The sequence below is a fragment of the Anopheles moucheti genome, chromosome 2 (assembly GCF_943734755.1).
Source record: "Anopheles moucheti chromosome 2, idAnoMoucSN_F20_07, whole genome shotgun sequence".
NCBI classification, from domain to species: Eukaryota; Metazoa; Arthropoda; class Insecta; order Diptera; family Culicidae; genus Anopheles; species Anopheles moucheti.
Genome location: NC_069140.1, coordinates 79,656,687 through 79,673,127, shown reverse-complemented (window position 1 = coordinate 79,673,127; position 16,441 = coordinate 79,656,687). Strand labels below are relative to the sequence as shown.

Sequence of the window (16,441 nt, the reverse complement as noted above, 5' to 3'; positions counted from 1 at the left end):
TAATCAGCAAAGGATGCAATTTACGCTAGCAACACACAACAGCAAGAACTAACTGTGGTGCGGTTTTGCTGCAAGCCATTAAGCGCACAGTAATATTCAATTCGTTTGCACTACTGCACCCCGGTGTGCCCGCACTCTTGTTCACTTCCCCACCACAAAACCACAATTAATTCGAGATAAAAGAGAGGTGCGTTAAAGGTGCCGCGCGATTTTCGCATCGATTATCCGCAGCAGCAGCAGCAGTCGACCGGCCTTATTGGGTGGTCGAAAGCGTTTCCCTGGCGACGTTTCGTGATAAGCGCCTGTTTTGCCGGGGTTTGCAGGTTCAGGTTGCAGGATTGTTAAATGTGGATTTTATTTCGGTGAGATTTCATTTTAATTAATCACTTCAAACGACAACAACAGCGAAAAGCCCCCCCATCGGTACAACCAGGAAGGGCTTTACGAGGTAGATAATTGACAACGCTAAGACCGTTCATTAGCGCAATTAAGATAATGGTTGGATTTGTTTTTAATTAACATTTGCACAATGCACTTGCTGTTGGTCCAGCTCAAACCTGATGGTCCACAGCACAACATCGCCATTGATAAGATAACCGATGATAAAATGAAGAAACAATGCAACTACATAAAAGAAATATGCGTGAGAAATTTCGGTTTTGGATTCGTCGATTCCTAATTTTTCTTCGTCTTCTTACTTTTATTTGAGTGTAACACTACTCTTAATGACTAAGAAGGGGTCTCAACGCCTCCGGTTTTCGACTACAAGATAGTTATTTCCGTTCCGAAATAGTTGCTCAAAGTAGCTCATTTGTGTTCATTATTGTTCATTATTGTTCATTATAGTAACAAAAGTCACTCAAATTGCTAAATCAACTATACGTCGGGCGGTTATAAGCATTGGAACGATCTGCTTGTAAGGATTAAAGTCCTGAAGGTGTTTAATAGTTGATACGTGGATATAGATGTTTTTTTATACTTCGTCTACGTATGCATCATTTGATTCGTTTAATTTCAGAATTTATAGAAAGTCTGCGAATTCTAATGAAATGTTTATTGTGATCAAATCCCAAAATATACTGTTATATTGAAATGGGGAACGAACGTAAAGGCCGGTATACACGCTCATACTATTTGCACAGCGATTTGCGCTTAATGAACAGAATAACTTGATCGTGTTTACATGTTCATACTATTTCCGCAAACTGGTCAGCACATGTAATTTGTTACAAATTGTAAAATTAGTACTAGTATTAGTACTATTGTAATACTGTACTAGTATTGTGCTTAATGAATCTTTTACGAAGAATCATTCACATGAATCTATAACGAGAAGTCAGTCGAATCAGAATTCGACTCTTAAAAGAGTCATGAATCTCTAGGAAATTTGATTTTCTAATTTTTGTTGTTTTTGCTCGTGAAATTAGTATTTTTGGTAACAAATTGTGCAACTTTTTAATCGAACAGAGCAGAAATTGAACAAATGTCATTTTGAAATCAGTTTTGTAAATATACTCACATAATTAAGACACACAATTAATTAAGGCTTAATTAAGCGGAATAAGGCAGCTAAGCTTTGTTTTGTAAATAGTTATAGATTCCAAAACTAATAATGAATTCTTAATTGCCGATACGGCCAGCTCGTTCTAACGAAAAAAAAATTAATTAAGAATCTTTGATAATTTATGAATCCTTCAAATAGAAATTCAGATTCATTCATTTGATTTAAAGATTCATCCAGATTCATGAATCTGAATCTGCTTTACCCAACAATAATCGTTGCTTGGCAGAGATCGTGGGCTTGAACCACGTTTACACACTCAAATTTAACTCAAGCCAAATATCTGTCAGACAGACAGTTAATGCACAAGTCAAATTTTTCGACTTGTGTAACCTCAAACGGTCTAAAAGCCTTCCATTTCTGACTTTGTTTGACTTTATATTTCCCCGTACCTGGATAGTCAGTCTCGCGTACGGAGGATCGGTCCAGATGGGATTTTGGACAGGTCCTGTCTGTCGTGTAAAGACCGGCTCCGCTAGCAATACACCCCCAGCCTGCCCAACCAGATCGAACGAACCTACGGATATCGCTCTCCTTGAAATGTCTCTGATTGCAATAATACTCTCAGTAAATTTCCAATATCCAAAATGTTAAAGTAATTCTCGCATTCTATATCACCATGAACGGCAGAACCCCCGTTCTGTACACCAACAGGTACTAAACAGTAGCAACAGCTGGTATTTGATTTGTAGTATTGAGAATTAAACTTCACTGCTGTCCACGCGCAAACCAAAGCACAATCATAAGGGCGGAGAAAGAAATTCACTCAACAACATCCTCCTCCCACCGATATGAGTCCGTCGTCCTCCTGTGTACAAACTGTGCCCGTTTCCCTCTTTCATTGTCTGGCGCAGTATATATCAATGGTCTCAAATGTTGCCTCCTGCTGCTGACAATAATAATTGAACTCCCTCTGTGTGTCATGCTGCCCCCCTCGTTCATCACGGTGCGGCGCGCGCCCCCGAGACGGCGGCCAGTGAGAAGAAGGATGTGCAAAATTTAGAGTCTGTTGCAGAGCATTATTAATGATGACGCTTGACATTTATGCGCTGCTGTTCCAATATGCTGCGCCACTGTGTCCCTATTGCAATCGACTTTTGCGGGGCGGGGCGAGAGATGATATCCACGACAAGGGGAGAGAAAGGATGGCTGCTTAATGTGCTTCTTTTTCCAACCCCTCTCCAACGTTCGCACCAGAAAGAGGGCGAAGGATGGTGTGTTCGAAGAAGTCATTTAGGAGCAATTATGATTGCGCTCTACCGATGCTGCATATGATGTACCGGGGGCGCAACGAAAAATATTCCAACCCAAGCATGTCAACACCATGTGTCGCGAGACACACCACGTGCCGTCCGTGCCGTGGACTATTCAGCACCGTTGTATTTATGTCACCAGAATGTGTGCTAGTAGTAGGACTGGTTGCGCTTGCACCGTATGGTTCCGCTCAACCTCACCAGCGGCATGTATATAACCAGGGGGGCCAAAACAGTGAGATGACGCGCAAATATCAACCATGTGGTGGAAGTGCACATTCTATCTCCCGGATCAAGAATTTCACACAGAGTCTCGAACGAAAAAATCGACTTCATGCCCTCTTGCTTTTCCCGCTCCTCGGTGGACAAGAGCCGAAGAAGACAAACGAAACGAAATGAAAAAAAAACGAGAATTATGCTCAATTTCATATTTCTGACAACATACGGGTGGTGGTGACAGTGAACCGTAGCCCTAACTGGAGAGCACTGAAAAACGGTCAACACAAGGGCATCAAAAGGAAAAAGGGATCGGAAGAGAAGAAAGCAATGGGATGGCAGAACCACCGAAAGGGACACTCTTTCTGGGCCGTGAGCGTTGCAGCATCTGATGATGATGGTTGCCGATAATGAGCAGGGAAAGGCCCCTACACTCAAACGATGTGGCACCACCTCTTTCATTCATGCCAAAACTTTATGATCGTTGCAGAAAATGGCACACAAAAAAGAAATGTCAATTAAACGCTTGAAGATAATTTGTCACCCTTGGACACCAAAAAAAACGCCAGCAAGAAGCTACCGTTGTTGTTTAACTTTCCATTCCGAATTATTCAGACTTTCACCCAACACACAAAACCTGTGGGATGTTGCAGAAACATAAAAAAATACGTTTTAAAAATCATAAACACCCAATGCTTTAGGTGGATCGAACCGAGCCGAATCAATCAGCAGATAGAAGACATTCTCATCCACGATGCAAATTAAATTTGTGCAGGCAGAAAATAAACGAATCAACGGAAAGAAACGAGGGTCTGTCAGTCATTTCCTGCTAAACAGAGAGCGAGAGCGTTGTGTGTTGTGCACTGCCAGCATGTTTTGCCAGACGGACGGGCCTGGAACATCATACACACACATGGGATCACGGCACACAACCAACAGGAAGAAGCGGATCAAACACTCTTCTCCATCCGCAAACAAAGCGCGTAAACAACCGCGCGGCGCAGCAAAATATGCCGAATGATGCAGAAAGTCACAGCAATTATACGGCCGATCATGATGATGCCGCCGTGCGGGGGAAGCAGAAATTCATCTTAGTGTAAGCGAATTTTATTACATTTTATTTGGCTCGAAACAATTGAGCAATTGAATTAATTGCACGAACACAGTCATTGATACCGTGAACACAGGTTTCTTGTGAGGTGATTCATTGGAAGAATAGCATGTAGACTGCATGTCACTGATGATATGCTATAATTATTCAAGCTCATGTTATATATTTTTATAGCTCAAGAAAAGGCTGTATTATAGCAGACTGCTCTAATCCGCGATTCATCCACGTATCTCGCATTCTAGGTGCAATATCGTTTATACTTCGTTGTTACAGACGTCCGTCGACACTAATTAAAAACAAAATAGTTTTTTATCAAAACATTTTCAATCAATATATAATCTTTTTACTTAAAATTTGTGCCATAAACTAGTTGATTTGTGAAATAAAAACAACACGTTTCTTCTAATCCGCGAATAAGAAGTACGGGCAGTTCCCGAGATAAAAGACCTGGAAAGAAACTAACTGGAACTGAAACTGGAAAGGGTAACTCGAATTTCCGCGTAAGTCGAATCCTGGTCCAATTTCGTTTATACTTCAAAGTCACAGAGTCGACTTCCTTCTCTGCACTTAATTTATTCACCGCATCAGGCGATTTTAAGAAAGATTGCATTGAAATAAGTTAGAAAGTAATGTTTTACGTGACAAGAAAAGATATTTTCAACCAATTTTTAAATTTTTGCTTAGATGTTGTGCTATAAACTAGCTCGTCTGTCAAATTTACAAAAACCGCGAATCTCCGAATTCGCATATCTCGGGGTCTGCCTTGTACAGTATATGTCAAAGAGTGCCTTTAGTTTTGCTCAAAATTATATTCGTTATGTATTAAGAGTTATTCAGCAGCAGGCATATTTTTTTAATTAGTCATGAATTGTCAAACAACTCCGAATGACACAAATTTTTGTTTCTAAAAATAATTATTTATAACAAAAATGTGTTTCTAAGAATTGATTAAAACATACTAAATTTAAAATTCTTGATTCAGTTGAGCACATTCTCTTGGCTTAGCATAAACCTTAAGATTGCAAAGATTAAAACGCTAAAGTATTAAAATTTTGAAAACCAAAACTAAAAGGCATTTTTTTCATTCCTAAACAACAGACAGACAGTATTGCTGAGAGGCAATTTATTGTTCTGCAACATATTATGGATTATTTTGGCTAGTAAGCCCCTTCCTCTGTACCTTGGTAATGTACCGAAAAGTGAAACATTTACACACGTGAAGAAAGCTGCTTGCGCAATAGCATAAATACTCACATTGCTTGGATCTGCATTTTCCTCATGCTGTTCGCATCAAAATCCATCACAATAAAAATGACGTTCGTTCATTGAACTATGCGCGCAACTAAAGTCCCGAAATAACCCGGAATGGCATGTGAAGGAGCCCAGTCATTTTCTAAAACGACATGTGCATGAAAACCTTTACCATGGGCCAGACATAATAAGCCCCAACCAAACAAACATTCAGCAATAATTATCATTCGCCGGCTGTTGATTAAATATTGATAAACCGCACTAAGCGAACTATCGCGCTAGCAGTAACAAAGTGCGAAACGCTACAGCAAAGGCACCGGGACGAGAATCCGAACGATGGATTAGGATGGATAATGCTGGTAAGTTCCATATATACCCGCGGTCACATCGTTCCCTGATGGGTTCGCTTTAACGGCGCACCGTGCGCGATGATCTGATTCTCGGAAAATAAACGACCGAACCATATGCATATGCGCGAGGTGTGCCTGCGAGTGCGCGGCGCGCGGTGTAATGCTTTCCCGAGAGCCGATGATTTATGTACAATGACGGTTTTATAATGGTGCACAACACACACGGCACGGCACGGCGAAGAGGAACAGTGTGGCCGGGCATTTTATGCCATAGTTTATGAAGCTTTTTTTGTGGCTTTATTTACATTTGTTTAATCCACAATTGGTCGCATCTCCTTCGGTGGCGCAAAAAAAAAAAGAATAGCGCTCCAGCTTTAAAACCCGTAAGGTATTCGGAGGGCACACAGCGCGCATCAGAGGCACCGTGCAACGATGCATGTAAAAGGCAATAAAATATGGCAAAACCGAATGACATTCGTGCACTCGGTTACCCGTAAACATCTTCCGCCTTGTTTCACCGTCCAGGGGCCGGGGCGGGGGCGCGGTGAAGGAAGGAGTAAAAAAAAAACAGGTCATATAAATTTATGTTACCGCTGATATTAACATGAAAAGGAGCTCTGGTTAGGAGATACCATAAAACAATTTGAATACAATCGATACGGAAAACCACGACCACGGGTCTTTGACGGGAAGTGTTTGAGATGATTGATGTCAGTGATTGGGTTTAATGGTGGCTCCCCCCAAAAGTAATGCGATTTCAATGCAATGCTGAGAATAAATATAATAACACAGCGCTCACAACTCAAGTGTGGGAAAGAAGATGATAACGAATTATACTATAATAAATAAATTATACCAATTAGGATATTTATATCAGAATATTTGCAATTAACTTCATACGAACATGTCATTAGACTTATTAGGATGTCCAGTATCTGGGAAAAAGTTTTTATTTGTCTATCTTCCAGTTCATTGCTATAATTCATGTGCTATAATTCACTATACTTTCAATATCTTTAATATCTTAACAATATCTTTAATTGTTAAGTATCCTCATTTATTTGGTTTGAAATATGTCCTTTATTTAAATTTCTTTAAATCTAGCTCTCTATCGTCAATAATAATAATAATAATATTCATTTCACATTCATTTCAAGCTGGAATTTCGACATTAGGAAATTCGAAATTGTTTATAAAATTAATTCAATAAAATTCATCAATTATCAATTAAAATGCATAACATGCTTAGTGATTTTAGTGTCCTTTATTAATATTTCTTTAAATCTAGTTCTCTATTGTTCAATAATAATAAAAATATACGTCTCATACTTATTATTGAAAAATGGCTGATTTTTCTACATTCATTTCAAGCTGGAGTTTCGAAATTCGGAGCCTCGAAATTGTTTATAAAATCAATTCTATTCAATTCATCAATTATCAATAAAAAAATATAACAAGTTTAGTGATTTTAGTGTCCTTTATTTAAATTTCTTTAAATCGAGTTCTCTATTGTTGAACAAAAATAAAAATATACCACTCATACTTATTATTGAAAATGGCTGATTTTTCTACATTCATTTTAAGCTTGAATTTCGAAATTCGGAGCTTCAAAATTGTTTATAAAATCAATTCAATTCAATTCATCAATTATCAATTAAAAAACATAACATGTCATTTTAGTGCCATACCCAAATTATTATTTTTTGTCACATAACTGGATAAATTGTACAGCAAACCATTGTTCGTGTTTAATTTATCCTGAAACTATCATTTGATTGCTGTGACAAATTCATATTGACAAACCTCGTTACAAGTTAAACATATTCACTAGTGCATAACAAACAGACAAAATCACAATAATTTATTGTCATTCTAATACACCGCGCGTTCCTGATCTGTCCAATATGCTAAACCCGCACACACCAGTCAACTAATTGGCCCTTCCGCAGGACACGGTCGATCGCGAGAAATCGTTAGTAACGCACATACCAAATCCAATCTTCCCCCACAACAACTGGCTCTGACTCGGGATTGAAATGAACCATAAATCATACGCCGAATATCTTTTACATATTCATGAAACTTCTTCGCCCTTCGGCGACACGCAAACCGTACAGTAGTCGCTTTGGGCTAAAAGTCGTAGGAATACATCATCCGTGTACGTGTAAGTAAAACTCAAATAATGTCGGGGACGGGGTGGGTTATCCCGAAAGAAAATGAAAAACACTGTCATGACGCCAACCGGTCCGGCAAAGGAAAAGCCTCGGGGCCGTGGAAGTGTCACTTGTTTGTTTTGTGGATTAGCCCGTGATCCTCTGTGTGTGGTGTCTCGCACACTACTCCCCCAAATAAAAACAGATTCCTATTTTTGTAATGGATTGTAGGGAGAAAGAAAAACATTATTGTACGCTGATCCTTTTGGGCGCCGCACTTTATCACAACTATTGCAAAATAAAAAATAACATCTCTTCTCAAGCGCCCCTACACCACGTTTAATTCAATTTGCTCAATCGCAAGGAGAAATATAGAGAACACAGCAATATTCTTAATCCATTGTTCTGGCATTGTTAACTACGAACGATGTGGAATTAAGAGAAGGAATTAAAGTAAACAATTATATTATAAACGTACGTAATGTAGTTAACGTTTTAGTTTCAAGAAAATAACTTTTTCAAACCCTTTTTTCTCGACAGGAGACAAGCCAGATGGCTTTCAAACCACAGTACATCAAACAGTGTCATATGGCCAGTGGCATTCTAGACTTTGGATAAAACATACCTTCGTGTATCAATATCGGCCATCTAAATGCAAAAACCCATTCCTCCCAAAAAAACACCATCAATTCAGCGGTTAAACAAACATTAATCTCCCTTAAAACTTACGACGAAGATGCCATGTTTGTACAAGTGAATAAAGCCGGCTTATTTTTTAGAATTTATTAAAAATGTATGCATCACGGGAGAGTTTTTTTATAAAGAAAGGGTGCAAACGTTTCGAGTGCTTCAATAACAAATCAGGGGTGCAGTAAATGCAAAAGTCATGTACAATTACAGTACGCAACATTGATATATCTTATAAGATGTTTTGGTGAACAAAAGCCAACAAAAAAAACGAGCTAATAAATAACAATAATTTCGGTAAGACATGAAAAAAAAGAAAATAATCACGGATTTTGAATGATTTCCTAACGCCCTTACTTTTTTTCACGATCATAGAACACACCAAATGGACCAAATCATATCGCAGTGGAGCAATAGCAAACCAATCTGGTTCCTATATTGAATATATTGTGAATATTAGACACGTATATTAAGCGACAATAGAAGCTTCGTGGATTAAATATAAAAAAATCAATTGCTTTTTTGCATTAAAGATGAGAATAATCACTCTATTCAGTGAAATGAATCAGAGCAGAAGAGTGACTGTAGGTATTCGAATGTATTTAACATTCTTTTTGGAGATTCATAAACAAAATAAACTACACTTATCCTTTAACTACTCTTTCGAGTTACAACTCACTATTTTTGAATAACCGTTTGGTGGGATGTTTACTCACTCGGATTGAGTGATTAGAATCTTTAAAAAGTGAGTCGCGAGAAGAGAGTGATTGAGGGAATGAGTAGAAATGCGAAAGACTAATCGAAGTATTCATAACAAATCTTCGAAGTGAGTTGAACCTAAATATTCACTCACAGGTTTTAATTCACTCTCGCACTCCTACTCAGTACACACAACTCTAGCTTATACAGGCAGTCCCCGAGATCCGCCCTCGGGAAACCCGGGAAAAATCCGCGTAACTCGAATTTCCGCGTAAGTCGAAACCGGGTGCAATTTCGTTTATACTTCAAAGTCACAGAGTCGAGTTGCTTCTCTGCACTTAATTTGTTCAGCGAATCAAGCGGTTTTTAGAAAGAATATATTAAAATAAGTTAGAAAGAAATGTTTTATGTGACAAAAAAATATATTTTCGACCAATTTTCATCTTTTTGCTTAGATTTTGTGCTATAAACTAGCTCAGCTGTCAAATTTTCAAAAACCGCGTATCTCCTAATCCGCGTATAAGAGGAACCGCGTATCTCGGGGACTGCCTGTACTTGATAAATTAGATTTCAAACAAGTAAAACAATTATAAAACCGTTAAATAACACAATAATACATTAACAAGAACTTTAAAAATATATAATTTTCAAATATTATATATATTACAAACCAAATAACTTGCATTACATTAAAAAGCGTATACCAAATGAAAAAATTTTAATACGGTCCAAATTAACACACAAAAATAAAACAATTATTTTGTCACTGTCATCGTTTCCTTCTTATCAGGTTTGAAATTGTCTGCAATCCAAAAACAGAATTTCCATTCATACGGCGGAAGAGGAAACTTTTCTCACCCAATTCAACGCATTCTTTCACAAAAGCGCAAGCAAAACCAAGCCAGTGAGAAGCTGCTGTTGGCGAAAAATAAGGTTTCGCCAAAAAAAAAATTGATTGGATGGGACACATCGAAAAAAATAATATCTCCTCCTCACAAACTTCTCAAAAAAGCCCCACGACGATATGCATGGTGAAAAACATCCAGACGCTTAGAACGCATTAAAAAGGGTTGAGAAGAATGTTCTCTGTCGCTCCCTTTAAAACAGCCCCAGCAACGCAAACACAAAACCAACCGGGCCGTACGATGTAATCATTCCGATATCATCACAAGCAAGCGCGCCCATTCACGCGCACACGAACACGACGGACAAATCTGGGATATAAATTACTCCCAGGGATGAATCGGTGAAATTTTTTATGGCAAAAAAATGTAAAAAAAAACCCAAAAAACCTACTGTCAAAAAAGAAACGAAAAAAAAACACACACACGGGGAAAAACGTTAATTTAATGGAAAAAATCGCATAAAGTATATAAATTTTCCGATTTTGTGTCGTCCGGTTGAAAACATCGCCTCGCAAACGCATGCACACGATTGTGGGCGCAAAGGATAGAAATCACACACCACACCAAACACACGCTCTCTATGCGAAAGGAGGATCGTTTTTCCTCCCTAAAGGAGGCATTTTCCGAAAAGGATACCAAAGCGGAAAAACAGAGTTCTGAAGCATTGACTGCTTTTTTTTGCGGGGTTTCGGAGCGAATGTTGGTGTTGGCCTTGCCCGAAAAAAAAACACAAAAAGGTTCGACAATTTTTCAACACTAGTCCCCCCCTCCCCTCCCCCACCACCTTCTACAACCCAATGGAAAATCTAAACGGTTGGACACCAACAGCAGTGAGGAGCAAAATAGAACGATGGTAAAAGGGAGATGATGGTGTAGAGTTTGATGGTTATTTCCTCGTTGCCAAATCAACGAAAACAGTTTCCAGCACAGTGAAGCTTGCCATGTTCCATCACTGGGAAGCCGGGACTTTGCCGATCTCTCCCCCTCTGCAGAAGATTTCGGTGCCTGTTTTTTTCGACCAAAAAAGTGTTTGGAGAAAGCAATCTTCTTAGTATGATCGAATAAAGCCATGGGGGAGTAGGGAGGGAATCAGCCGAAAAATTGTTCCCCAATGGGTCTAGGCACGCTAGGAAGCAGCAGCACCAGTGGCAATCAAGGACATGGCACCAAAGCGCGGACGACCGCTTCCAAACACGGGAAGCGCCACTCTGTGTTCGGTGTGGTGGGCACAAAATGTTCATTTTCGCCATCATGGTAACGAGAGACTAGAGATCTAGAGGAGTACGGGATGATAGGATGGCCGTATGAAAGATGGCAACGCCCCCGAATGTGGGGAAAGAGTCGTGAGTCGAGTGCGAGTGTCTCTAGTCTGATCATCAACCCGTAACCAAGTAGGGGGGAGGTTTGCCATTCCGATGGTGTCTTCATCGTCCGACATTGAAGCTCGGACATTTTCATTTTCCTTCGCAACACACACACTAAGTGGGCTTATTTGCCCGGGTCGGTTTGGACGAGTTTTTGGACTCGTCGAACGTTCCAGGGGAAAAAGAAACAACATCCCAACAGAAGTACTCCCCTCATCAGCCATAGCATCCGAGTTCCGAGGTTCCGTCCAATAAATGAGTTTCGTTCGTCGGTAGTAAACCGAATGGGCTTGGATGAAGTTTGGAAGGGAGCTGGATAGAAACGGGCAACAGGAATGTCCCTATAAATCTCCCACACTTCCGTGCGATGATTCTAGTGGCCACACCAGTAGTAGTGTACTCGTACGTAACGGTCCAGAATTTATTTCATGCTAAAGTTGAAGTTATTTAACCGATGCGTGTGTGCCCTTATTTCCGCATGGAATTATAAACCGAGGCAACGGACGAACAACAAAAACCGTTCGAGTGGAGTCTGGCGTTTCGACGACATGACAAACTCGCAGGACTCCCTCTCTGTACGCTATATAAAGAGAGCCATTTTGACGAGTGCCGCCACGAGGTTGTGCTGACATGAAGCGGAGCAAAAACAGCAAAAAAGAAAAAGCGACTACGATCCCAATTTTCCAATTCGATTGACATGCATCAAGCCATAACCGAGCCCGTACCGATCCCATCTATCAGCAGATTCAGAGTTCATCGGAGATACTAAAAGCAAACGTTACGGACATCAGCAAAAAAAACAAAACATAACCTTAAAATGAATCAACAAACGGAATGATTCCAAAGTTTGACATTATTTGCGTTTTTTTTTTGGGGGGGGGGCAACCTTTCTCCATTTCATGAATCATCGATTACCCACACGCACAACACAAAGTCACACTGGTCGAAAAAAAAGTGTTTGGTTCATCCGATAACGGTTCATTCGCGGCAGGACAATTTGGACCCCAAAACAACTATTTAACCGTAGCATCCACCCCTTAGACGAGTCATCTCTTTTGCCCGAGAAGTGTGGCCAAATTCGACAAGCATTCACTGCATCACAACACGCGTCTAATAGCGAAACGTAATTGATTCCGCACTTGACGTTTTAGTTCCACCGGACGGACGGACACCGGACACCATTATCGGCAAACACCTTGGCGGAGAGACTTCATCGTACGGTGCGCGAGCGCCTTCGTGACTATGAGATGTCCAGAAAAACATACGAACCCCCGGCCGGTCCTCCTATTCCTCTCTCACAAACCTCACAAGCATCGGGGCGAGATTTTAAAGAGGAATATCATGTCAGTGTGTTTTGGGGGGCCTGCGTGATTCAGCGTGTTCCAATCCAGCCCGTACGGGCATTGTTCCGTACCGCAAAAAAAGGAAGACGCTTGTCCAAATCCGTTGTCCGTTGGGCTTTGGCCACAGCATTCCCCAACAAAACCGAGCTTGGCAAAGTTGGGGTGAGGTAGAGTTGGCTGTCAAAAAAGCGACACTCATCCAGAGCAAAAATTCCAAAGCAAACGGTTCCGCAATAACAGGAACGACGACGACCGCAACCATAACCGCACAAACACCTCCGAAGACAGTCACGCGTTGTGCGCTGTATCTCTCTTCGTCACTCAACCTACGGGAGGGGAATGCTATTATTTAGCTAAAACACTCTAATTACATGCCTCACAGCATGGAAGGCTTCCGCCGCCTCGACCGCAAACGGCGAAAGACACACTTGCCCCCCGCCGTTGTTCGTGGTCAAGATTTTTACACTTTAATTTGACGCAAGGGCCACGAATACCTGACCCATTGCGGAAATCGACTAGATCAACGGGGGGTGTGTTGTGTTGTTTCGAGCGAGATAGTATGTGCACTAGAGATGTGCGTGCTGAGAAAGAGTGAGTGAGTGAGTTGAAACCTTAGAGAGAGTGAATGAGTATAAATCAGCACGAAGAGTTTTTTTATGACTCCTTTAACCACTCTTTTGCATTTTTACTCCCTCACTCACTCTCTGTGCCGACTAGAAACTCATTCACTGTTTATCACTCTTTGGATTATAATCACTCTGCAAGAGTGAGTAAAAGAGTATTGCCACTCTTTTGAGATTGTAAACACTGATGATGAGTGAGCGAACTGTCACTCTCTTTGTCACTCTCTTCAGATTTTACTGCCCGCCAGAGCATTTCGGGTTAGTAAGAATGAGTGAGTTAGTGAGTGAGTGAGTTTCTCTTGTTGAATTGTATACATTGAGTAAAACAGGAAGAGTGTAAAAGAGGGATAATTCGTTTTTAGATTGAAATCGATGGATAGAAGTGAGTAAAAGTGTTTTATCACTCCATTTGGATTCAAATAATTCTGTAGGTGTGATTATATATTAAAAATTTATGAAGAATAATTAATGGATGGATGTGATATACGAATTATTTTCCATGAATTTTTTATATGATTTATTCCAAGTGATCTCTCTTTAATCTTTATTTGAACTAATAAATGATGTTGTTATGAAAATCAAAATCTTTTTATGTAAAATGGTTTATTGTAAAGAAAGTAAAATGGTAAAAATAAAAAAAAAATAAATGGTATGGAAGTAAAAATGGTATATTATAAAACGATAGGATGCAATCGGTCAATTAGGGGGAGCGAGGGACAGCAAGAATTTTTTTTCATTCACCTTGATACCGAAAACCGGAAATAAGAGTCGTATTCTAATTCGTTATGAATTTAACCAGGAATGCAAACTTGTACAAATAAATCATTTTTCATTAATTTTAACAATCCTTGGTAAAAAAAACAATTTGAATTAGATTATATTTCTACTGTGGTTTGCAATAAACAATTTTGATGGATATTACTGGCAAAGCCAGCGTTTTCCGCTGGCGATGTACAAAAAATATGTTAATATTAAAACAAATTATACATTACAAAATTTATAAAGAACAATTTATCACAGCCACAAAAATTATTTCAATCCAAAAGGAGTCATAAAACAGTTTTACTCACTCCTGAGTGACCTGGTAGTCGGCACAGAAAGAGAGTGAGAGTGAGTATAAACGCAAAAGAGTGGCTTAAAACATTAATGCATTGTAATACTTTTAAATGAATCTCAAAGAAGTGAGTAAATGTTTGAAATCTTTAAATCCACTCTTTGACTCTGATTCAAATCATTGAAAAGAGTAATTTATCTCATCCCGAATGTGCACGCGAATGATATGACCCACCTTCTTCTTGCATCCACTGCCGAACAACTTCTCCACAAACAACTTCGCTCACAAACACTTTAAAAACAAATTCTTCATTCACGCCCAGAGGTCGGAGCGGGGTGTTCTCGGTGTGCGCCCTTTAGGTGGTACACCGGCGATCTATTAATTGGATTATTTACATCAATTTTGTCGACTCACGATTTGGGTGATGTGTTTGCACGGAACAACGCAACGCAATTCTGCGTATTTCAAACTGCGTTAGAAGACGGTACCACTCATCACGCACCCAAAACGGTTTATAGCGCGAGACCGGGTATTACTAAATCCAATGAAGATACCCAGCAGGATATTCCGACAACTACGACTGATGGACCCGGTGGCGTAAATGCTTTACTGGAATGCCTGTAGAGCTCGGGGTAGAGCTTCCAATTTACTTTTCGAAAACGTTTAATAAATCTAAGGTCGGTGTCGGGGTTTTTGAGCAAAATAACAGCAATATTCCCTGGGAGGGAGATGGAATTCGTATTCTAGCTCCTAGCTGTCTCAAGGCCCTGGGATATACGCAGGAACCACACATCACTCACACTCATCAAGCGGTCTTCCGTACTCATATACAGGTGGTACTGCATTGTACAAAAATAAAATAGGAATACACCGACAACACATTACAAAAAAGGGCAAAATACTTTCAAAACGGGAATCTTATCTACCCAACATCATGGAGGTTGTTGGTACGAGAAATTACAAACAAGCGGCGGAATTATGCACAAATCGTGCTAAGTCTTCGCCGAAGGGCTTTTGGTAGAAATTAAAATTAAGTATCCCACAATTTCTTGCCCACACCTCTCCCCCTCCACTCATCGGAAAGTTTTGGCGTTGTATGCGCCGGTGTGGCGTCATAAGGCGGCGAATTAATTGGTATCACGTCATGCGGTGTTGAGGGGTCTGCCCTGTCCAGCAGCAAGCAGCAGCAGCAGTAGGGAGTAGAAAAAAAATCACATGAAATACTGCGTCATGGTGGCGCGCCACGACCAGCTGGACGCGAAAAGTTTGTCCAGCACTAATGCCGGGGGTTGAACGGTGGTACACCGTCCCGACAAACGCGGATGAATATCGTCACGGTAGATTTGTGCACGACCTCTTTAAATATCCCTCCCCGCGCTGGAGGTGCCACTTTTACCAGCACCAACACCTACGTGGAGATTCTTATCAACCGTTTGCTTAATTGTGTTGGATGCTTATTTTAATTTTGGCTTATTTATTGAATGTTCCACTGCTGCATCAAAAGTAAATAAAACTTACGTGTGTTTTTCAAGCATGTACGTTGTTGATGTGCAACCCGGAGATCACACAGGACTGAAACAGGAAGAAAAATTTGGTATGAGTAAATTACGTACAATTAAAATAACATATTAAAAAGAGTAGCTTAAGAAATTTACATATAGGTAGGGATGCTGAGGAAACTTTCGACAAATACAATAACAAATTAATTGCCAACTAGCTGCAACGTAGTTCATATAAGTAATTCAAGCTTTTTATGGAAAAATTTCTATAATCCCGCTCCTTTCGAATCTGGAACACAGAATCTCGAGACTAGAGAATCGCATCTGAATCAGTTCTCATAGCAAAGACTGTCTAAAATATTATTATTACTA

General features: G+C 40.0%; 1 protein-coding gene across 1 annotated transcript in view; it reads right to left on the bottom strand.

Moving 5' to 3' along the window:
- The window catches only part of LOC128301594 (protein sax-3-like), a 125,626-nt gene extending 109,483 nt beyond the window's left edge, over positions 1-16,143 (bottom strand). The window contains exon 1 of the mRNA XM_053038166.1: positions 16,089-16,143. The gene's annotated coding sequence lies outside the window, so the exon portion shown is untranslated. The remainder of the gene's footprint in view (positions 1-16,088) is intronic.
- Between the last annotated feature and the right edge of the window lie 298 nt (positions 16,144-16,441).